We start from the raw sequence: 25,091 nt of genomic DNA, 5'->3' as shown, positions 1-25,091 counted from the left end.
GACCATGTCACCCACTTGGTATTGCACATCTCTCCTTCTCTGATCCACTCTTCCTTTAACCTTTTGACTATTTTGTTGTAAGGTATCTCTGACTTGTTGATGCACCTCTTTCATAGCTTCAACAAATTCATCAGCATGTCCACTCCTTTTCTCCAACCCTTGGACATCTCTCAATTCAAAAACTCCTCTTGGATAATTACCATACGCAATCTCAAAAGGGCTCAGACCTGTACTTCTATTTGTTGAATCATTATAGGAATACTCTACCTGAGGTATCACCACATCTTGACTACTTCCATGATCCTTTGTCAAGCATATTTAAGAAGATTTCCCAATGACCTATTCACAACTTTAGTTTGGCCATCAGTCTGAGGGTGATAGGTTGAGCTAAAAGACAAATTTGTACCCAACCTTTTCCACAAGGTTCTCCAAAAATTCCCTACAAACTTGTTGTCCTAGTAAGATACAATACTCAAAGGCATTTGATCAATTCTAACAATCTCTCTGAAAAATAATCCTACAATATAGCTAGCATCATTTGTGGTTTTACAATGAATAAAGTGAGCCATCTTACTGAACCTGTCTACCCTAAAAAATACACTATCATGACCTGTCTTTGTCTTGTTTAATCCCATCACAAAGTCCATACTCAAACTTCCCATGGTCTATTTGGTATAGGCAAAGGTTGATATAGTCTTGTATTGGTTGAGACCCCCTTTTCTCTCTGATACATAGTACGACTCTCTACAAACCTTTTGATATCAGTTTGCATTTTTGGCCAAAAGTAAAATCTCCTAACTATGTCCAAAGTCTTATTTAGCCCAAAGTGAACTCCTAAACCACCACTATGATTCTCCTTTACTACATTATCCCTCATTGAACACCTAGGGATACATAACTGACACCCTTTGAACAAAAGACCATCTTGCAGGGTGTACCTATAAATTTTTTCATAAAAAGCATTTGAAAACTCACAACATACCTTATATACTTCCTTGAAATCTTGGTCCTCTTCATAAAATCCTTTGAATGCTTCAATGCCCATACTTTGCAACTATACTTCTTGCACTATCAACACCCTCCTACTTGAGCATCTGCAATCTTATTGGCTACCCCTTTCTTGTGCTTAATGATGAAGGTCTATGCTTGAAGACTTTCAACCCATTTCATATGTATATGATTGAGTTTCTCCTGTCCATTCAAAAAACTAAGAGCATGATTGTTAGTATACACAATAAATTCCTTAGGAAGAAAGTAATGCCTCCACTTTTTTAGAGCTTGTACCATGGCATACAACTCTAAATCATATGAGGAATTATTCATCTTTGTTTCATTTAGTTTTTCACTAAAAAAGGCCACCAGTCTCCCCTCTTGGCTCAACACTACTCCTATAGCCAATCCACTTGCATCACATTCAATGGTGAATACCTTACTGAAATTAGGCAATACTAGGACTGGGTGCTTGGCAATTTTCTGTTTTAAATGCTCAAAACTATTATCTGCTTCTTTGGTCCACACAAACTTCACCATAAAACCACCCTTGATGGTTTCTAACATAGGTGCACAAATATCACTGTAATTTCTAATGAATTTCCTATAAAATGTTGCCAAACCAGGAAAGCTTCTTACCTCTCCTACTATCTTAGGTGTAGGCCAGTTCAAAAAAGCCTCTACCTTGGAAGAATTCATCTTCGAGGCACCCTTAGAGATGAAAAAACCTAAGTATACCAACTCCTGCTTCATGAAGTCACACTTTTCTGAATTTATCATCAACTTCTTCTCCTACATCTGCTTCAAGACTATCTCCAAGTGTTTCAAGTGTTCCTCCTTGCTCTTGTTGAACACCAATATGTCATCAAGGTAGACTACCACAAATTTCCCTATAAACTCCTGCAACACTTCAGTCATTAGTCTCATAAAGGTACTAGGGGCATTTGAAAGACCAAAAGGCATCACAAGCCACTCATACAATCCTTCATTGGTTTTAAATGCAGTCTTCCATTCATACCCCTCTCTTATCCTTATCTGATGGTACTCACTCTTGAGATCAATTTTAGAGAAATAGTTAGGTCCCCCTAAATAATCCATTACATTGTCTATCCTTGGAATAGGAAACCTATATCTGATGGTTATCCTATTGATATCCCTACAATTGGTATAAATCCTTCATTTCCCATCCTTCTTTGGGGCTAAAATAGTAGGCACTGCACATGGGCTAATTCTCTTTACTATCAACCCTTTATCTAGGAGCTCTTGAATTTGCCTACCTATCTCTTTATTCTGTTGTGGGGTCATTTTATATGCTTCCTTGTTAGGAAGTACTACTCCTGGTATGAGATCAATCTGATGAATAATATCTCTGATAGAAGGCAAGGAATTAGGTATATCTTCTATAGCCACTCCTTTGTTCTAGCAGTTCCCTGACCTCCTTAGGTCCTACCTCACTCACACCCTTCTTTCTTTCTTCCTTGGGATTCACAATCAAAGAAAAACCTACTCCACCTTCCTCCTTTAGTGTATCAAGGAATTATTTTTCTCCTACCATCATCACACTATATCCTACATGTTGTGGATCCCCTTCTACCACCAATTGTATCCTAAAGGTCACACCATCCTTTTGGAAAGAGTAAGTATTATTTTCTCCATCATGATGAGCCTTTCTGTCAAACTGCCATGGTCTGCCAAGAAAAATATGGCCAGCATCCATTGGAAGGATGTCACACAAATTTTTTTCCTTATACCCCCCAATACTAAACTATACCCATGCGTGTTCATTGATGAGTATGTGTTGCCCCTTGTTCAACCAATTGACTCTATATGGACAACAATGGGGTATTCTATCTAAGCTAAACTTGTTTACCTCTTATAAAGATACAATGTTATCAATAGACCCTAAATCTATGACAACTTTACAAACCATACCTTGAATCTTGTAGTTGACTCTGAACAAGCATCTCTTTGGGGTGGCTCGATCTTCATTAATTCCTTGAGCAATGTCCTCTTGATCATCAGGTTCTCTCCCATCTCTGATGTCAAATTCACTTCAGGAGATGTCACACTCCTTGCATCTTCTTAATTCAAACCGGTTCTCCTCTCACCACCATGAGAAGTTGAGGCCTTCTTTGGACACTTGTAGGTCTGGTGCCCCATCTAATTATAGTTATAGCATCTCATACTAGAGAACTTGGATCCTCTCACTAATCCATTTCTCCCACCTCTTTCATTAGGTCTTCTCCCATGGTAGCCTCCTTTGCTACTTGAGTCCCTAGCTTTCTCTCCTTGGTTAGACTCACCACTAGGCCTCTGGTTAGGACTTCTTCCTCCAAATCTTCCTCTGCCACTGAAACTTCTCCCTCCATTACCTCTATTACTTTGGTCATTTCTTCTTTTTACTTTCTCTTCTGCCCTTAGGTCCAATTGAAAACACTTGTTCACTGTCTCTGGTGCCAAGATGTTGATCTCATCTTGGATGTTCATCCTTAGGTCATTCAAGTACTTGGCCACTTTCTTTGACTCCTCTTCTTATCTCTTTAATCTGAGGCTGAGTTAATGAAACTCCTCCATATATGCATTCACATCAAGGTCTCTTTGTTTGAGGTTCTACATTTTTCTATACATTTGCACTTCATAGTGAATGGGCATGAATTGTGCCTTGAATTTAGCCTTCATCCTTTACCAGGAGGTTATCATATCTTTTCCCTCCTTAACTCTCTCCCCTTGTACATAGTTCCACCATGCAAGAGCAGACCCTTTCAACCTTGCTTTTGCCAACTTAACTTTCTTATCTTCAGGGATTTCATTGTACTCAAAATGACTTGTCAATGTCTCAATCCAGTCTATCACCTCTTCTGCTTCCATACTTCCACTATATATAGGCAACCCATCAATGGTGTCCCTATTGATTGACGTCAAGGCATCTACAAATTCCCTTTGATCTGCAGGTATCTCCTCTACCCACTTAGAGGATTCCCCATCTTCTTTATCCCATTCTTCATCAATGTCACTTTCATCTTCCTTATCCTTAGTCTTTTTGCAGTTCATTAAGCTTGGACTCAAGCAACTCTTCAATCAACTTCTTTGCCACATCTTGTGGCATACTCTTAGGAGGCATTCTGTCAACCCCTACTTCAATCTCTTCCTCTAGAATACACTAAGACCACACAACCCAAGTGATCTTCAAAATCCTGCTTTGATACCAATATGATGAGGAGGGAACCTTGAACCATCCACTCACTAAGGCATACAAACTCAACTAGTAAACTCTAATTCCAAAGATCCTTACACAACACCAAGTCAAGCAATGGCTCAATGACACCAAACAGCACCTTGGAATACCCCAAGGCTCCACTATGTCCACTTAAAGACAACTAACACTTCTCAAGTTCTTGTGTGATTAAACACACACCTTTGCATACATGAGTGGGCTACTAGTAGGCTTTAGGGTTTGAATGGCCCACTTGACCAATTCAATACAACAATCCTTGGAGGGGTTTTCTCACAACACCTTAACACAAATGAAATAAGATTTCATGGTTTAGTTCCACCGAAACATCAAATTTGACTCACTTGCCTAAAAAACTGAACCGGTTGCTATTAGGCCTCTATTTGAAGAAATCAGGTGATAACTTTTGACGCCCTGGGGTTCTAGATAAACAAATTATTTTTTCAGATACCCTTTTGGGAGTTCTAAACAATATCTTAGTTTTCAGTACCGGATCAACTTGCAGATATCCCAACTGGTAGTACACTAACAGACCTAATAAGACTATTAGACCTGTTTGACAAAACGCCTTCCACAAACTAGTTAGGATCTCCTAATGGGTAACCACCACTGACCATGAAATATTATGCAAATGTCAAAAATACTCTTCTACCACATTCAAACCATTTCCCAATGATCTACCTCTCAATTCTCATGCACTGCACTCATCAAACCGATCTGTCACATAGAGATACCAGACCTAGGGTTAGTTCTCCATCCTCTTCACACTATTGTGTCCTCTTAGTGGCTTTGGGTACTGACATATGATACAATGGCCTATCATCTCCTATAACAACAGAGTGTTCAATTAAGGATCGATAGGCCAAAACCCATTATTGCAATCAAACCGTAGGGGTTTAAGGGTTTTAGGTTCCCCAGTAAAGATTTACTTGTAGAATGGGGCAACGATCACTTCAAGACTCCACAATGAATGCAAATAAACATAAAAAAATCTAATCCAGGATCTATGTCATGAGTATTCTTACCAATCCATCTTCAATATGCAATCAAGAGAAATTAGATGGTTTTCCGAGTTTCCAACAGTTCTTGATGCTTCAAATTCCTTTCCAAATCGACCAACGTGCATTCTTCAGTGTTTGGGGCCTTTAAAGGTGTTTCCCAAATGACCACAACCTCCTCCAACTATTATTCCAACTAAACTGACCGTTGGAGAATCACAACTTACAAAAGTGCAAAATTGTCAAGACAACAAATTGACAATATGACAACTTTTGCATAATTCGACCAACTTAGACTCTAGACTATCATAGTCCCCCAAAATGATTACAGTTGATTCTAACACATCAAAAATGAATTAAATATACTTTTGGTCACTTGATCCCTCAATTTAGACCATTGTGACCGTCATTGACTCAATTTGCTCTACCAGACCCTACATGACAATTTGACCCAAACATGGACAAACTTGTCACACTCCTAGGACATTAAATTTCAAAAAGAACTCATACGGTCTTATTAGATTCCTTCTATGCCAATAGAAAGTAATCTTGTTCTAGTTTATGTCTTTGCGGGTAGGTACTCCTGCACCACAAGCCGTGGCAAAAGAAGGTCACAGGATAGCAAGAGGCATGAGCTCTCCCCGCTACCCTATAAGGTGGGCAGAGTGGTGGTCAAAGGAGGTTGTAGGTTGGCGGGAGGCTTGTGCTCTCCTCTCCATCCCGCAAGGTATGCATTAAGACAATGAAAGGGGGTTGTGGGATGGTGGGAGGCATGTGCTCTGCCCGCCATCTCACGAGGAGAGAGATGCAGTGAATGAAGGTTGTGGTTTGGCAGGAGGCTTAGCCTCTCTGCCATCCCACACAATGTTTTCATGAATGCAGCAGGACGATGTGGGTTGGTGGTAATGAAGGGGAATAAAGTGATAGGAAGATTGTTATCCTATGGAGGACTAGCGAATGCCCAAGTGAGGTGCGAGATAAGCACAACAATGAAAGCAATTTTCTTATCCCGTGGTGCTCAAGAGGCTAGCCAAACCACCCACAGGATAAGATTTGAGGAAGATCAAAAGAAAATAAAACAAAGGGAATAGAGGAATAAAGTTAGGGAAAAGGATGAATGCAAAAAATGACGCCTTAGGGTTTTGAAAATACAGACCAAAATTTTCAGGCTCGATAAACACGGGGATCCAAATGACTAAAAACACCAATGAAATCTATCATGGCATGGACACAGGCTGCGGAGTTCAAAGAGAATGTCAAATGGCCAAAGCAGAGTGAATAAAATATTTGACATTAATGCACATTTGAAATGCATGAGAACAGGTTTAAAGATAATGGATTCCCCTTTGTGGTTTTGAGAATGCAATGGTGAATAAAAATGATCATCTGCAAAGAGGCTGGAATGTGAGGTATTAGGAAACTTCAGAAGTTTGAAGATAATGTATATGACGAAGCATATTCACTATTGCTATCACTTAGGTCTGAGTTTAGATGGGACATTTCAAGGTAGTGATAGGATTTGGGCTATGGCCATCACATAGGTTTGATACACTATGGAGAACCTGAGGGTGACATGGCACTTTTTGAGTCAGAGCAATTTTTGGAATTTTTGTGCAAAGAGAGAGGTGCAGAGATAAAGTTATTTTTTGACTTTCCTAAAGGGGCATTTTTTAGTTTTGAAAGAAAAGAGAGAAAAGGTGATCCTTTTTCAATCAGAGGTGTGGCAAGAGCCAAATATGGCAATTTTTAGCAAATTTTGCAGGAAGAGGAGCCAATTCAAAGTTGCAGATCTCAAGATTTGAAGAGATGTCTCTTTCTAAGATTCCTTTAGGGTTTCATTAGGGTTTTCTTATCTTTAGGGTATATCTCTCTCCTCTTCTTCTAAGTGGGAGGATTCTGAATGTAATTTTTATTTTGGAAGAAGGGCTTCCATGAAGTAGAGTACAAAATTTTCTTGACAATTAGTGTCATTTTTTTAGTTTGTAGTTTCTTTATGGTCTGAGTAGTTGTAACAGACAAACATATTATGAAAATTGATCTTTCTTATTGTCATCTCCAATATGTAATAGCATCTTTTATAAAGTAAACAATCAAGGATTACTTACTTTGTCCCAACAAGTCTGGTGTGTGTTTTACTTTTTCTTCTCTTCAAGGAAGAGACTAAGATGCTTGAGTAGAAGGATGAAATATATTTTTGGCATATAGGATCTTTAAGCATGATTGCAAGAAGAACCAAGATAATGGGTATTAATGTCATGCATTAATGCTAAGATCTATGTGGCTACAGTTCAAACTATTTAGGTGTAAGGTTACATACTGAGAATAGACTATTTTGCCCATACAAGGCATTGGTCATGGTTGTTGCTTTCAGTTTTTAGAATCATTCCTTTAATCAAAATCTCTTTTACTTCTTGCATTTCTTTCTGCATTAGGAGTAGGATTAGTGTAGAAACTCCCCCCTCCTCAATGAGTGCATAGATGTTATAGACTAACATTAAAGCCAAAACCAAGAGTTTATCCATCTCCCTTAGTACATTCTCAATGTGATGATCTACTTTCAATGCAATGTCCTAAGTATTTTGAAGGTGTTAGTTGTTATGACATTGCATAGGTTCACCCGCCTTGGTCTCGCAGTCCCAGAAGTGCAAGAGATCTTAGTCTTGTGACTGAATCTTGTTCAGTTGGCGAAATCCTTCCCTGAGTTTGTTAATGAGTTAGTGGCAATTGCTCTAGGACTCGGGGACTATTGGTTTGTGAACCAACACAACTGACTGAAAGGTGGAGTGATATGCAGTGGAGTGAATACAAAAGATAAGAACGATGAGATGAAGAGGTGACATTTTTATTGATGAAGATTGTACTTCCACACAAAGTGGAAGTGTTTATTATGAATGAAATCGTATGACTAGGCTGGAGGTGGACCATTATGTCTACCAGCTTTAGCTGTAGGAATGTCAGAGCTTGAAGTTGTATCAAATTATTGTAGGAACTCCTGTTTAGAAGAGGGTTTATGATAAAGCCACATGGGATGACCATTGAATAATAATTTGAACTGTACAGGGTCAATAGTTGTGAGCTACACAGCTCCATTGGGGAAAAATTTTGGAACTTGATATGGGCCAAACCATCTTGTTCGCAATTTTCCCATGTTGTCTTTATACTGGGAATCATAAAGAAGTGCTCAATCCCCTTGTTGGAACTGCTTGTTCTTGATGTATTTATCATGCCATTGGATTCTCTATTTTTGTAGTACTTATGTCTGATGCAAGGCTAATCTTATTATTTCATCCAAAGCATTTAACTACAGTAATCTTTCTCTTTGTGTTGCAGAAATATCCATCCCAAGATTAAGCATTGTCCTTATTGTTTTATGTTCAAATTCAATGGGCATTATGGCTATTTTTCCATATAACATCTCAAAAGGATTAAATCTTTTAGTTGTTTTCCAAGATGATCTATATGCCCAAACTACTTCACGTAGTCTGGCTGCCCAATCTCTCTTATGTAGAGTCATTGTCTTAGTTAGGATAGTTGCAATTTCCCTGTTTGTAATCTCTTCTTGTCCATTCACCTAAGGATGGTAAGGAGTGAATTTTCTATGCTTGGTATTGTATTCATTGACTAATGTTGTGATAAGAGAAAAGGTAAATTGTGCACCTTGATCTGTCACTATTTTTCTAGGAACTCCATAATGGGTGAAGATTTCCTCATAAAGGAATTCAGTAAATTTGTTATCTCTTGCATGTTTCATAGCCTTTACTTCAACCCATTTTGTTACATAGTCAGTAGAGACCAGGATGTAAGATTTTCCATTTGATGGAGGGTCAATTGGGCCTACAAAGTCAAGTCCCCATTTGTCAAATGGCATGACCACCTCTTAGGGATATAATAGCATCTCATATGATTTGGTTGATCTACCTATTCTTTGGCATCTATCACATTTCCTAGTATATTTAGTTGCATATTTATGGAGGGTAGGCCAATAATATCCTATATTTAGGATCTTAATAGCTATTCTTTTGGCCACAAAATGACCCCCACGACGCTCATCATGGAATGCATGTAGTGTGGCATATGTCTCATCCTCCTGAACACATCTTCTTAGCACTTGATCATGCCCAATATATAATAAGAACCTTGTTGTCCATGATAAATTAAATCTCTTTTCAACCAACAACTTCTTTTCTTTTAAAGAGAAATGAGAGAGAAATGAGAAGAAATCATGTGAGCAACTAAGTAATTAGCTATGTCAACATACCAAGGTGTATAAACAATAATAGAAAATGCTCATCGAGAAATGAGTCATCAATGACTTGTGGATGTTCAGTTGTTGTTAGCCATGATAGAAAATCAACTACCACCATTTTTTTCCATGGTCTATCAATGACACTGATAACAAATTCTTGCATCAACAATATCCATCTTGCTAATCTTCCTGTGATTGTAGGCTTGTTCATAAGGTATTTGATAACTGCATGGTATGTATGTAAAAAGATTTGATAACCATTGATATAGTGTCTGAACTTATTAAGTGCATATATGACTGCTAGCATTTCCTTTTTTGTGAGAGAGTAGTTAAATTCAGGGCCTTGCAAATTTTTGTTGATGAAATAAATAGCAGTTTCCACATTGGCTTCTTTTTGTCCTAAAACAACACCTATAGCATAATCTAATGCATCTGTATGAATATGAAAAGGGAGTGTCCAATTGGGTCCTTTTAGAACAAGTGCTTGGGTTAATTTTGTTTTTAATTTAGAGAAGACTTTTTCACAGTGTTGTGTCCATTGGAAATCAACATCCTTCATTAACAAGCCATACAATGGTCCTACCATTGTACATAAATTATTTATAAACCTCCTATAATATCTTGTATGCCCTAAGAAACTTCTAACCTCCATTTGTTTACTTGGGGTAGAAATATTTAGAATTACCTCTATTTTTGCAGGGTCAACCTGGATGCCAACTTGTGAGATAAAATGACCAAGCACAACTGCTCTTTACATCATCATAAAACACTTCTCACTATCATGGATAGATTATGGTCCTCACATCTCTGCAAAACTTTGTCCAAGTGGTTTAGTGCTTCTTCATATGTGCCCCCATAAGCAGTAAAGTCATCCATATAGATTTATATGCAATCATGTGAGATATCTGAAAAATATGCTAATAGTTGCTCGTTGAAAAGTGGCTGGTGCATTACACATTCCAAATAGAAGTACATAATAGGCATAGGTTCCCCATGGATAGGTAAAGGTTGTTTTCTCTTGGTCTTTTGGGGCAATTCTTATCTGGTTGTATCCACTGAAACCATCTAAGAATGAAAATTATTGTTTGTCTACCAGAGAATCTAGCACTTGGTCAATAAAAGGGAGTGGGAAATTATCCTTCTTAGTGGTTGCATTAAGCTCCTTATTAGCTACACAAACTCTCCATTTCCCATTCTTTTAGGTACTGTCACTAAAGGGGATACCCATTGACTGTTGGAGATTGGGTATATAAATCCTCCATCTAGTAATTTTTTAAGTTCTCCTTTTACTATCTCTTTTAGTGCAGGGTTAATTCTCCCTTGTGGTTGTCTCACTGGTCTACAATCCTCCCTAATATAAATTCTATGTGTACACAATTTAGGATCTAAACCCTTGATGTCATGGTAATCTCAAGAAAATGCTTGTTTATGAGACTTAAGTAGTTTTATCAATGACATAGTATGATCTTGAGTGAGTTTATGATTATAATTCAAACACTTATTTGTTCACACTTCTACTTGCTTCATCAATTCAATCATAGATTCTTTAGTAAGATATGGTACTTGTACCTCATGCGGTAGTAGGAAAGTTCTTTGAAGTGGAAGTAGGAAGGATTGACTACAATGGACATGCAAAACTTGATGAACAACCATGTAACTGATCAATTTCTCCGTAATGATTCTAAAGGATATTGGAGAGGATTTCATTTTCCTCTTGAAGCTACAGGAAAGGATCCTGATCTATCATCATAAGTTGTGCAACTGAATTGACCTCTTCTACTTCTTCTCCTAGATTAGGCCACACTAGTTGTTCCAAATCAAGCTGGAGTTTTACTGGAGGATAAACTACAAGCTTCTTGGTTGTCATGCCATCGGAAATTGTCATATCTCCTAACCTACAATTGATAAAAGCATCTATTGTAGCCAACCAATGTCTACCCAAAATAATGGGATATCCTCCTAATATTGCCTTTGAAAAAAGAATCATAAAGTCAGCTAGATATTTCCAAGAGTCCAAAGTGACTACAAGATCTTCCACCATACCATTAGGGCTAACAATAGAGCTATCTGCCAGCTGCATGACTGTAGGGGTAGGTCTTAGAGTAGTAATATTTAGATGTTGCATGACATCTTTTGTCATTACATTAATAGCTGCTCCAAGGTCAATAAGGGCATTTTGGACTTGTATTCCATTTATGACTATTCCAACCATAAGACTTCCGGGGTCAAAGTATTTAGGAACATTGACCTTCCCAAGCATTATGAAAACTTTTTGGCACAAGCCCATTCTTCTAAATCTTTGAATAAGAACATTGCAAATCAAGACAACATCTTCGTAGATCATTAGAGGTTTAACAATTTCCTCAGCTTCTTTGGCACTATGATTCATTACTCGTTACAAAGTAATGACCATATCACCAAGTACACAGCCAACATTATTAGACTTATAATCTTTACATTCATATTGTCCTTTTTCGAAATGATAAAAAAGGTTGCATTTTACTTAACATCTATAAAGACTTTTCAGCAAATCCACTCGGCCTTATCCTAGCCTATTGCATTTGATACATTCAAACAATTGAAACAGCTCATTGGTGCTTTCACAATTTCAATTCACGTCTTCTAGGGGTCATTGCGCTTTAAAGTTTCTAGCTCGGCACAGAGGACGTGGGTTTTCAAATTTTGTGTGCGTTCCACAATCATTTATGTTCATCCTTCATTTATGAGGTTATTCTGTCAAACACTTCTCATACTTTGTTCATACTTCCACATTTTAAATACATGTCTATCAACAAATATTTGAATACTTCTCTTTCGAGGCGGTCTGTGAAACCGTTCAGCGCATTGTTATGATTCCACATATTGCATTCTTAAACACCAGCGCATTTGAACATTCATCAAATCTATTCTGTGCATATCTTCAATCACGACATTCCATGAGATTAACACGTATTCAAAGCATATCCTTAAATAATATGCGTGCCTTGATTGCACCCTCGCATTTCGCATGTATGTTGGTCGCCCATACACTATTCTAAGATTCCACTATCGTGCCAACAAGGAGAACGTTGCAAAGGTTGTGTATTTCGACTTTACACCAACAAAGTGAAAGTTTCAAAGCATTTGCAATAGCCTATTTTCTGGATTTCGAAATCATTACATGCCATCAGATGAAATATTAATTAAGCAGACTGTTAAATGATTAATATGCAATGTCTTTGATCCCACATTTTGCATGCATACATTCAAGGTCTCTTGTATTGAATAACATATCCGGTATAAGCGAATGGTTGTCCATGCCCATTCGATATTCCCATCATGTGCAGATACAAAGGACGTCGGTAAAGGTTGGGGAATTCGGCCTTACACCTGCCGATTGCATTTGCTCAGATTTTCTAAAGCCATTTCAACTAATCTTAAACACAGCAACTAAACCATTCAATCCATTTTGTTAACAGTTATCGCGCAAAACCTCTTCTTCTATGTCTTGCTTAAATCCTTTGAAACCTCTTCAATATTTCCGTGTGTGTATAAGTTACCATTATCACACACTGTGAGAGCCATGAGTTCTTCTTTGCCTCATATTTGAATGCCATGAGTTCCTCTTGTAAAAAAGGATTACTAGCCTCGACCTTGCCTCTGCAACAATATCTTCATACATGGTTTCCAGAGTGCTTTCGATGCAACACATATATTGTTTAATGGCTCTAATTTTGGTCCGGGTTGGGAGTATGCTGGCAAAGATTATGAATTTCAGCTTTTCACCTGTCAATACCTGTAGCTTCCAATCGGGGGAATGATGTACTGGTCTCGTATCACATCCCCTGCTATGCATCCTTGATGGCCTCTCAAAAGCCCATTCTCTGTGCACATTATCACCTTGGAACACCGCTATCCTGCACCCCTCTTCATGTCTGAGTCCCAATCCTCTGCGGCATGCCGAGATATTTTATTTGCTCACTTTGAAAACTATTGTGGGCCCCGCCCCATCTTACTATTTCTCTTGACATTTTATATTATTTTAAATCATTTATACAAAATGATTGAACAAATTTTCATTTTTAATCCATGTCTCCTTGTCATGCATAATTAACCATTTAAATCAAATGACCTAAACGAATTTGATTTTCATCGACCTTCGGAATCAAATACTAGCTTTACCACCAATATTTAAATTACTATAAATGATTTAAATATTAAACATTCTTCATGCTTACACCTACCCGGCCTTGTATTTTCTTAATTCATCTTGCGTCTCAAATTTTCTTAAAAGTGACCTTGAATGCACCAATAGCAAGAGAATCAAATCGCCAAGTGTTTTTGCTCGACTTGTACTAGTTTGCAAGACATTAAGAGTCAAACTTGGTCACTTAATTGTTTCTCAAAGTGCAGTTATCAAAACCATTTTAAACCCTGTCAAGTCAGAAATCAGAAATTGTAGACACTTAAAAATGTTTCATTGATCGCATAGTAATTATTCGTCTATTTATTAAACATTTTTTTAATTATTTAATTAAGCTAATTTACTAATTCAAATCATCACATTCTATATTACTAATTATCCAATTTCCATTCTTTAATCATTTCGTCATTCAAACATATCTCAAATATTAATTAAATATTGATTATTTAATTAATTGTGATTTATTCCTTAGTTAAATAGTCTTTATTATTTAATTAAGCTCATTTCTAATGTTTAAATAATTTCATTTAACTTATTTAAATTAATTAATTATTCCTCCAATTCCCCAAATTCTAATTCCAATTAATTTCATCTAATTTCATTTCACATTTTCCTCAAATTCAAATTTCATATCATTTCAATTAATTTCATTTCTTCCAAATTCACATTTCCCCAAATTTGAATTTTAGTTAATTTCATTTGTATTTCAGTGTTCGAAAGTCCAAAATCAAATCCAAATTGAAAATGAAAATCAATTTCAATTTCAAAATCCTACAACACATGTTGAAATCTTAATTGATTCATCAAATCAGTTAACTAATCAGTTAACTCTTCAATCTCCTTCAATCGCCTTTTTCTGACTAACCAACTATCTCTCAATCAACTCAATCAATTGGCTAATCTATTCAATTCACTAGCCAATCTATTTAGTTGACTCCCCAATCAAACCAGTTAGCAAGTCAATCAAGATGAGTTCACTAATCAATCAATTTTAGTTGACTATCAATCAACACTTGAGTTCAAATCCTCACCCCTTCTATATTGAAAATATATAAATTCAACCTCTTTTCTCAATTCAAGCTAGAATCACAGAATCAGAATCACAGTCTTCAAACAATTGTCTATCTTATGTAGGAATTTTAGTGCAACATCTGAAAACCACCTTCATACACAATTCGGAGAAGAGCAATGGAAGCTTCGTCAAATCGATTGAGGGAGTCTTAATTAGATTCATTTATTCAATTCTATTGGTTTTACATTATTCTATTGTTATTCGGGATTAAATTTAATTAGATTAGAGTTTGTGATTCGCTCTTGTAATCTGATTAATTGTGATGATTTTCATGCATGAAACAATTAGTGAACCCGACGTGAATTAACAACATCCTGAAATTTTGTGTATGCCTGCAAGTTTCCATTTCTGGAAAGTTTCCATTTTTTAGCAGATTCCCATTTCTAGAAATTTTCTAGTTTTGGCAGGTTTTCATTTCTGAAAGTTTCTATTTTTTTGCAGGTTTCCATTTCTAGAAATTTTTCATTTTTAGCAGGTTTCCATTTTTGGTAGGTTTCCATTTTTGGAAAGTTTATGTTTTTGGCAAGTTCCCATTTATGGAGAAAAAAATTTGTTTTCGACAGGGTTCCATTTCTGGAAAGTTTTTGTTTTTTGGAAGTTTCCATTTCTTAAATTTTTTTGTTTTTTCAAGTTTCCATTTTTTGAAAGTTTCTGTTTTTGGCAGGTTTCCTTTTCTAAAATTTTACGTTTTTGGTAGGTTTCCATTTTTGGAAATTTTCTATTTTTGGCAAGTTTCCATTTCTGGAAAGTTTTTGTTTTTTGCAGGTTCCCATTTTTGGAAAGTTTATGTTCTTGGTAGGTTTCCATTTCTGATAAATTTTCTATTTTTCGTAGGTTTCCATTTCTGAAAAGTTTCTATTTTTTGCAGTTTCCATTTTTAGCAAGTTTCTCATGTAAAATAAAAAAGAAAAAAAAATTAGGCTGGATAGCCCACCATGTATCAACTAACATTTTTTTATTTTCTTGCATGGGTAGCTTAGAAACACTTCAATTTGGTGCAAATAAAATAAACCACAACAATCTTATTTTTGCTTCACGGTTGCTATGAAGGATAAAATTAACACCACGTTTTTATGGAGCAACATTTCTATTTAGAATAGACAATTTTGCAATTGGGGTTAAAAAGAACATTGTTTTGCGTGTTTGTGAGGTGATAGGTATATGTTCTCCCCTCTTTTGGGTGATCAAAAAATCAGACACACCTCTTTTATTCTTTCTTTCAATTTCAACATTAGGATAAAACCCTTAGAAGGCCTGCCTCCCAAGTAGCCTATAAGGCCAAGTGAGAGGGAACGACCTAAAGTGGCAACGGCTAAAGCCAAGTAATAAGCCACTCTAATATAAATGTGTTTGCAATGAAAATTGTATGCAACGAGTGCTGGAATGGCATAACGATGATTAAATTCGCCAGATCTATGTCCACCCGAACAAAAACCTGATTAAAAACCTCAGGATCTAGAGGCCAAACCGAGTCAGTAACCAAACACTCGAATTATCACAGTGCAAGGGTGGGGAAGAATCTGACCCCAAGACACTCACCATATATCTCCCAGGATAACAGGCCAATTGAGGAGCGATCTTTTTTGGTCTAATTTTTAGAAAAAGGCAAAAAAACAGGCGCACCCTAGGGTGTGACAAGGTTGTTTGAGCTGACAGAGTATCAAGTTCTGGGTTGTGATAATACTTGTGACCCTTTGACCTTAGGAGAGTCTGCTTGATGTGCTATCGAATTGCCAAAATACTATCGAAAATAAAATGGGATCTTGAAAAAGATGTCAACATTCATGAGGATTTGAAAAAGCTCTTTAAACAAGTGCTATCTTTGTTTAGTTTAGATTGTTTTCTTTTCTTGCTACTATGTCTTTGCAACATCAATATGAACAAGATCAAACCCCTCAACAAAGTCAAGTTTCAATATCAACAAGATCAAACCCCTCAACAAGGTCAAGTTTCAACATCAACATCAAACATCAGATCAAAATCAAATTTTTGCAACAATTATAAAAATGGAGAAAAACATCTTACATGTTGTGGATCTTAGGTCCAAACCAATCAAGCGAACATCATGGATTGGTGTTATGCATTTCAGAGGGAAGGTGAAGAATTCATCCCTTCCATTCCTATTTCATCACCATCCATAGAGATCTTAGCTCAATAAATCAATACTTTGCAAAAACAAATGAGAAACATGACTAATCCTAACAACCATAGGGAATGGTTAGAAAAAATGATAAGAGAAGTGATAACCACAAGGGAATCATTATTAGGCCAACCTTATTTTTCTTGTGAGATCATTCAAACATGCCAACCTTCATTCTTCAACAAAATCATTCCTACCTCAGTTCAACCAACATTAGAGTCATGTCAACCTTCTTTCAACCCAACATATCAAACATGTCAATCACATCAACCCAACATTCAAACCTCTTTCAACCCAAATGAAAACTCTTTCAACCAAAACCAAAACTCTTTGAACCCAAACCAAATCCCATTCAACCAAAATCCAAATCAATCATATCTATCCATCCTTTCATCATCCCTTGAAGTTACACAAGAGCAATCCACACTATCTCTGTCCATTAACACAATCTCCCAAGGGATATCCATAGCACAAATCCAGTCTAATCCAAGTCATGACTCGGAGAGTCTCATTCAAAATCCTTTCTCATCAAGTAAAAAAAGTTGAAACCTTCCAAGAATCTCCCATGAATATCCAAATTCCTTCCCCGTGTCAAGAGGATAATCCAAAATCAAAAGAAATGAGTCCAGAAACAAATCAAGCTCAAGAATAAGCCCTTTCATCCTATCCATTTTTTTATCAAGATCCAACCTATCAAGAACCCTATGATGATTCTCTCATTCTCTTCTATTCCATTCATAATGATTCCCTTTTATCTCAAGAACAAAGTGTCTTTCCAAGTCCCCTTCAGCATCCACCTCCTGAGCAAGATCAAAATGATCCAATTCAAAATCAAGAGCAAAGTGAAAATTCTAATGGTCCAATTCAAAATCAAGAGCAAAGCATAAACTCCCATGCTCCTATTCGAAGTCAAGATTAGGGATTCCCTTAACCTCCATGTCATATTCCTCCTAATCCCCCTAAAAATATCATCATTCCTTCTTATCTCTCTCATGGTCCTAATCTTTCACCAGATCTTGTTGCATCTATCCCAGTTGTTCATGAATCTCAATCAGGTCCACTTCATGATCTTGTTGTTTTTTACATACCTTCTTCTAAATCCTGAATGCCTTCTTCTAAATCCCAGCATAACTATCCTCCTTCACTTTTCAAATCCATTTTGGGTCTTTTTATCCCAAAATCAAATGCTTCCTCTCTTCCATCCATATTAGGACCCTACATCTCTACATCTACTATTCATATGATCCGTAGCTCACAATCCAATAGAGACCATCAAAAGAACACATCTTTGACCACCTTCCAACCATCAACCCACATCAACTCATCAAAACTACCTCTATACCATTCCTATCTACCCATGAATCCTATTCCCTCTAAAAGTGATGCCAAGCATAAAAACAAGTCCAATGATCCACAAACCTCCAAAGATCAACATGTCTCATCTAAAAGACATATCAAATCAAAGAAAAATCTAATCCAAAAGAAAAAGGCAATATCCAAAAGGCTACAAAGGCCCATTATAAGAAAAGAAAAATCCAAGACTATGTGGATTCCTAGGTCACCCATAGAAACAATGTGTTCCAAAGAATCATAAATAAAAGAGAAATCAAAATCGATGTGGATTCTCATAAAAATGTTCCAATCCAAAGAAAAATCAAAACTGACATCTTGACTTACTATTCCAAATGCGTCCCTCAATCGTATGTCTTCGTATCTCCCACTTTCCAAATCTATTCTCTCATCATCTCCTTCATCCATTTTGGGTTCTTATGTCTTGAATTCCACATCCACTTCACCCTCAAAATCTCAACATATAAAATAAACTTGTCTTCCTTTACTTCACCACCTCGTAAGGTGGGTGTCAAAGTTCATCTTCAAAACATTTTCACCTATCCTTACACAAATTTTCCAATATCCTTTCTATTACCCAATACCTATTTTCCATCCTTTCATCCTTCCCCAATAACAACATCCACCTTAAAAGATATTACATCTAAGGGTTGGGTTCATTTCAATTTTCAATACTGCATTTGCATATTTCTATATTGCATTGCATATATCCATTTTAGAATGCATCATAGTTGATTGCATTTAAAATTGCATAACAAATAGCTAAATATCATATAGTTGCATCAATAAAACAAGGAGATTGTCTAAGTCATTCACCTGTCTGCACTAAAAGGAGTGAAGGTTGTCTCATTTTCCTAGATACTTGTTCATGAAGTTTTTAGGAGGTCTTCAGTCATTCATCTTCAATATCATCTTGTTATTGAGCTTTATCCATGGTTGAGTAGAGGTTTCACTATGAAGGCTTGTTACCCAAAATCTATCGATTGTTATATCTAAAACATTAATCAATAGCTCTAAGTCATTACAGATACCTAGTTGGTCATGTGGCTAGTGAAAAATCCAAAATTTTATTCAATGGTTTTATAATTATCATACCCAAGTAGGTTTCATTACTTACAAGTAAAGGCAAGAAAATGACAAAAGAAAAAAATGCTATGACAATATCCATCTCAAGGAAAAATAAGCAATGATATATAACTAAAATATCATGTGCAATAAAAGCTTGACTATGGGAACATGCAAGTAACTCCATCATGGCTATGGATGCCTGTTGGCAATGGAGCAATATTTGAGAGATTACAGTGCATAACCTAGTCAAACCCCTAAAAGCTTGCTGGCAGCGAGGCTCTATCCAAGTTGCTTTGAAGTTAGAATAACACATGAAGCTAGCCACATAGGATTCTAAGGGTCTTTGATGGTTATAAGGGTCAGAATAAACTCAATTGCACACACATGGGCAAAAGAAGATCAAAGTTTCAAGAATTGATGGAGAAGTTTTCCGTGCTTCCATTCATAAATCTTGGTTACATAATCTGTTAGGTTGGATGGTCTAAGGTCTTCAGAGAATCGATTGAACTCCTATCTCTAAAATGTTTCGCACCTTTAATCCAATTAATGTAGCACACAATCATCCTTGTTTGAATAAGAATTGCATCTTCATCTTACATCTTGCATTAGCATAGCTCATATAAAAAAATTATTGTCTCCATGTGCATCGCCTATATCATCATGTCATATAGGTTTGCATACTCGGGGCATAGCTAAAAAATTCCTTAAAAAATCAGAAAATGTCCTAAAAAAATAAAAAAAATCAAAAAAAATCTTGAAAAAATCCAAAAAATCGCAATGTCTTGAAAAAAGCCATTAAAAAAATAAAATAAAAAAAATCCAAATATCAATCAAAAACATCAAAATCAAAAAAAAAACATTCAAATGCGATCTTGAAAAAAGCACAAAAACATTGAGAAAATACTAGAAACCCTAAACATCGAAAAGCTCTTCGAAAACAAACTCAAAATCGAAAAACATAAAAAACTTGCAATAACATGTCTCACAAGAATCAAATATCCTAGCAGCTATCCAACAAACACTTCGCACGAAGTTAAATAAAGGATACAACTATCTTATCAAAACATCTGCAATCAAGCTGATCAACTATCTAATCTATCGAATCATTATCAAACTATCAACTTGATCAACATCTTGTCTTATATAGAATCGGTACACTCAAAACTAGATAGATCAATCTTAAATGGGGTCCGCAACTTTCTAAAACTAGGCATTATCAACCATCACATAAAGAAATCAAAACGAAGACACATATCAGTGTGGTTGTTGGATTTTGTCCTAGTTAGTTTTTATCTTTTATCATTTGGCGACGGATTATGTTACTATGCTACTCAAGGATGTCCACAAGTGACTAGAGGAGCCGTGATGGGCATGATTTTTTTCTATTTTCAAGTTGTTTATGGTGTGAATCAATGAATTTCTGGGGCAATAGTTCCAATGGGTGTCTTTGATTGGTATGTTCATTCGACAAATATCCTATACAAAATTGAAGTCAAGGATATCTATGCTTGTGACTATCGCACATACCTCAACCCCTGCCGCTATTCCTAGAATGGAGGGTTCACTCCTTGTCTACTACGTGTTTGTTCTTTGCAATAATATATCTATGCATCTTGGTTCCTTATACACTGGTGTACAAAGCTTCATTGTTACATAATAAGACTCAATGATGAAAATGTGTTTCACTGTGAATAAAGACAAGAAGATTATTCACCATCAATCAAATCATCATCATATCATTTCTATTCATACCAATTGTTTATGATCTCATCATGTTGATTGTCTCTTCATATCATTCTCTCATCAAGCATTTTTCTTCTTGAATTGGCCTTTTCAATTCTTTCCAATCATTCATTTCATTTAATAACATCTCTCTCATCACTTAATTTCAATCTTTTCATCTCATTTCAATATTTCTATCTATCAATCAATTATTCCTCACCTTCATAATATTTCATTTCCAGCCAATTTTGATCTATCATTTGTCTTATATAGGATGTACCTTCCTAAAACCAAACATGATCATCTATCTTTGTCTTATACAGGATTAGACCTTCCTAAAACATGGCACGATCATCTATCTTTGTCTTATATAGGATGTATCCTTCCTGAAACCAGACGTTTTGATCATTTTTGTCTTATACAGGATGTGCCCTTCCTTAACCAGACTTTATCTTTATTAGATCAATCAAATGAATCCTATCAATCTTATCAATCCAATCCTATCAAATCAATCAATCCCCAAATCACTTCAACCATTTCTTTTCTATAAGCAAACTCATTCCTATCATCATGTTAACCATTCTTTCATCTCTCATTTAACATTCTTCTTCTTTTGAGAGATCATTCATGCCTTTAATGCACAAACAATCTCTCGAGGGGGCATTATACCCTAGTGTGATCGAGGCATATTGGGGCAGAAATTTTTCATTTTTTTGAAACAACGTTGCTTCGATATTGTCTCAACGGGGGGCAAATGTAGACACCTAAAAATGTCTCATTGATCACATACTAATTATTCGTCTATTTAATTAAGTAATTATTTAATTATTTAATTATGTTAATTTACTAATTCAAATCATCACATTCTACATTACTAATTATCCAATTTCCATTCTTTAATCATTTCATCATTCAAACCCATCTCAAATATTAATTAAATATTAATTATTTAATTAACTGTGATTTTTTCCTTAGTTAAATAATCTTTATTATTTAAGTAAGCTCATTTCTAATGTTTAAATAATTTCATTTAACTTATTTAAATTAATTAATTATTCCTCCAATTCCCCAAATGCTAATTCCAATTAATTTCATTTCACATTTTCGCCAAATTTGAATTTCATATCATTTCAATTAATTTCATTTCTTCCAAATTCACATTTCCCCAAATCTGAATTTCAGTTAATTTCATGTGCATTTCAGCATTCGAAAGTCCAAATTCAAATCCAAATTGAAAATAAAAATCAAATTCAATTTCAAAATCCTATAGCATATGTTGAAATCTTAACTGATTCATCAAATCAGTTAACTCTTCAATCTCCTTCAATCACCTTTTTCTGACTAACCAATTATCTCTCAATCAATTCAGTCATCTCTCTGATTAAGTTGATTGGGGAGAACTTGGTGGAGTTAGGGTCAGTTAAGACTTTGGATTCTCACTTCTTGAGCCCATTGAAATGATTGTTCTCTCATGGAAGGTGAGGGGCTTGAACAGTGGCCCTAGACAATAAGTTGTTCAGGATTTGGTGAGAAATCATTCTCTAGATGTTTTTTTACAAGAAACTAAATTAGCTGTTGAGAGCATGTTTAATTTGATGCCTAAGTTGTGGGGAAGGGGAGAATGCCATTGCGTTGGAGCTCAGGGGTCTACTGGAGGTGCTTCCTCCTTGTTGAAAGTTGTGATGAATACTAAGAGGGGGGGTGAATTAGTATGCCAAAAAACACAGCACTAAAACACTTAAACAGTCTAAAGATAAACCGGTAAAACAGTTTAACAGATAGACCGGTTATCACACATGCAAACGAAAATGCAAATAAAGCGTTCACCCACAAAAGCAATACAACCATAACACAAGATATTTGACGTGGGTGCCCAAATGGGAAAAACCACTGTGAGATGGAACTCACAAGTCACTATCTGCAGAATAGAAACCAGACCGGTTAAGGTCAGACTGGTTAAGGTCTTACAATGTTCTTCACCAGAACAGATCTTGTTAGGAATCTCAATCTCTATTAGGAGATAAGTCCAATTAAAGACTACCTTGCTAGAGGATTTTAGATTCACAGAGGTGAACCACCTTGTTAGAGGATTTTACAAAAGGCTTTTGGGCCTACCCGGTTAAGGGATACAGACTTGTCAAAGATGTAAGTAATCAACAAGTGTGTGATCTATGAGATAGCACAGATTGCTTGGTTAGATCCAGTATAGCTCACAGCTAATGCATTCCAGCATTACTTCAGTCTTCTTTGTCTCTCGCCCAGTTACAACTTGATCTTCTCAGATAAGATCGCTCTTACAACAACTCATCAACCACCTTAAACCCTAGTCACAACATAAACCCTTTCAGCAACAACCTAAAACCCTAGACATGATGTCCTTTTAAAGGAGTCTGATTTCATGTCGGTCCAATAGGATTACATTCCAATTTCCTAGGTTCATTGAATCTAGACATACTTAGTAACACGACACAAGAAGCACTGCCAGTGTGTCGGCACCATCAAACAATCGTTGGATTAATAACTCATCACAAAATGCCAGTTGGTAACTCATCACAAAATGCCGGTTGGTAACTCATCACAAAATGCCGATTGGTAACTCATCACAGAGTATTACCGGTTCATACAAAATACTGGTTGCCGGTTTGACAAAAATGAAGATGGGTAAGAATGTGTTATGTCGCTTTGCTCCCTTGTACCGCTTGAGATCGACGAACTGCTTGGGGTCAACATGTCGCTTTAGACCAGGAAACACTTTCTGCAAAATCACCAATATTCTAAAGACTAGAATACAACATCCTGGTTGGAACAGATACTGGTTGAGCTCTAGCTCATACATATAAAGGGGATCTCAATGCAAGTGTGTGTCCATCAATGACAATCACAACATAAACATCGAAATTGCCAACAATCTCCCCCTTTGGCATTGATGGCAACACTTAGGAAAATAAAATTTTGACATCTAAGTGTTTTACAACAAAAACATGTCATTAACAAAATTGCTCCCCCTAAGCATATACACTATCCTTTAATCAATACAATGTATAGCAATTTTGCATACAAGGCATAAACATTGAGATATCAGAGCATATAGCATATATCAAAGCATATAAAAAAATTTTAAAGCCAAATACTTCTCCCTTATACTTCTCCAAAATAGATAGAGTACTTCTCCCCCTTTGCCAACAATGACAAAGTACCGCTGAACAACCCTGTTTCCATTTGATATTAAAATAATAAAAATTTATGACAACAAGGAATAATACTTGTCAAAAACCGATTTATAGTCCTGCAAAAATTGTTTCATTGATAGAGACTAGGACTCAAGTAGGGAGGTGGCCACTTCTTTCTCTGTTTGCATTTGGGAGACCTGTTCTTCCATGGCATCAACTGTGCTCATCTCCTGTGTAACTGTCAAGGCATCCAGGTTCAGATAACACTTCTGAAGAATTTGCAGATGTGGAAGTAAAACCAGTTGTAGCTCCTGCAAATCTCTAGACCGTGTGCTAATCTCTTGCTCCATTTTGGCTGACTGGATGTGAAACCGGTGAACGGTTTTCCCATAAGTTGCAAAGGAATCATAAGGTGGATTAAATGTGCTCAAGTAAGACTGTAAGTCCATTTGAAGCTTTTTCTTTTGAGCTAGCACATCATCGTAGAATAGATGGGGTTGACAGATTTTGCTTAGTAGAAGATTTCCCTCATCCAAAGCATCCCTTATATCCTTTTGGTCTTTCAGTAGTTCAGACTGGAGTTCATTCAACTTCTTCACCAGAGCAATGTTAAGAGCCTTTTGATGCTCTTTCTTGACATTTTCCTTAGCTGCTTCTTCCAGGCCCTGCACCTGATCATCCACTATTGTACATAGTAGCTTAAGCTTTGCTAGTGATGATTCAGTGTTGGGAAGATTGGTACCGGGGATCAAATCGGTAAGGGTGTCTACAGCCGCTTGAATTATATCTTGCTCCTTTTTCCTTTGAATAATTTCAAGGCGCTCTTGAGCAACCTTGATTCTCTATATTAGCTCTAATTCACTTGCAGACTGGAGATTGATAGGACTGGTGATATGAGCCGGTTTGGCTTGACTCCCGGT

This window comes from Cryptomeria japonica, chromosome 10 (assembly GCF_030272615.1).
Source record: "Cryptomeria japonica chromosome 10, Sugi_1.0, whole genome shotgun sequence".
NCBI classification, from domain to species: Eukaryota; Viridiplantae; Streptophyta; class Pinopsida; order Cupressales; family Cupressaceae; genus Cryptomeria; species Cryptomeria japonica.
The sequence above is the reverse complement of the archived record's forward strand: the minus strand, read 5'-3'. Positions refer to the sequence as shown.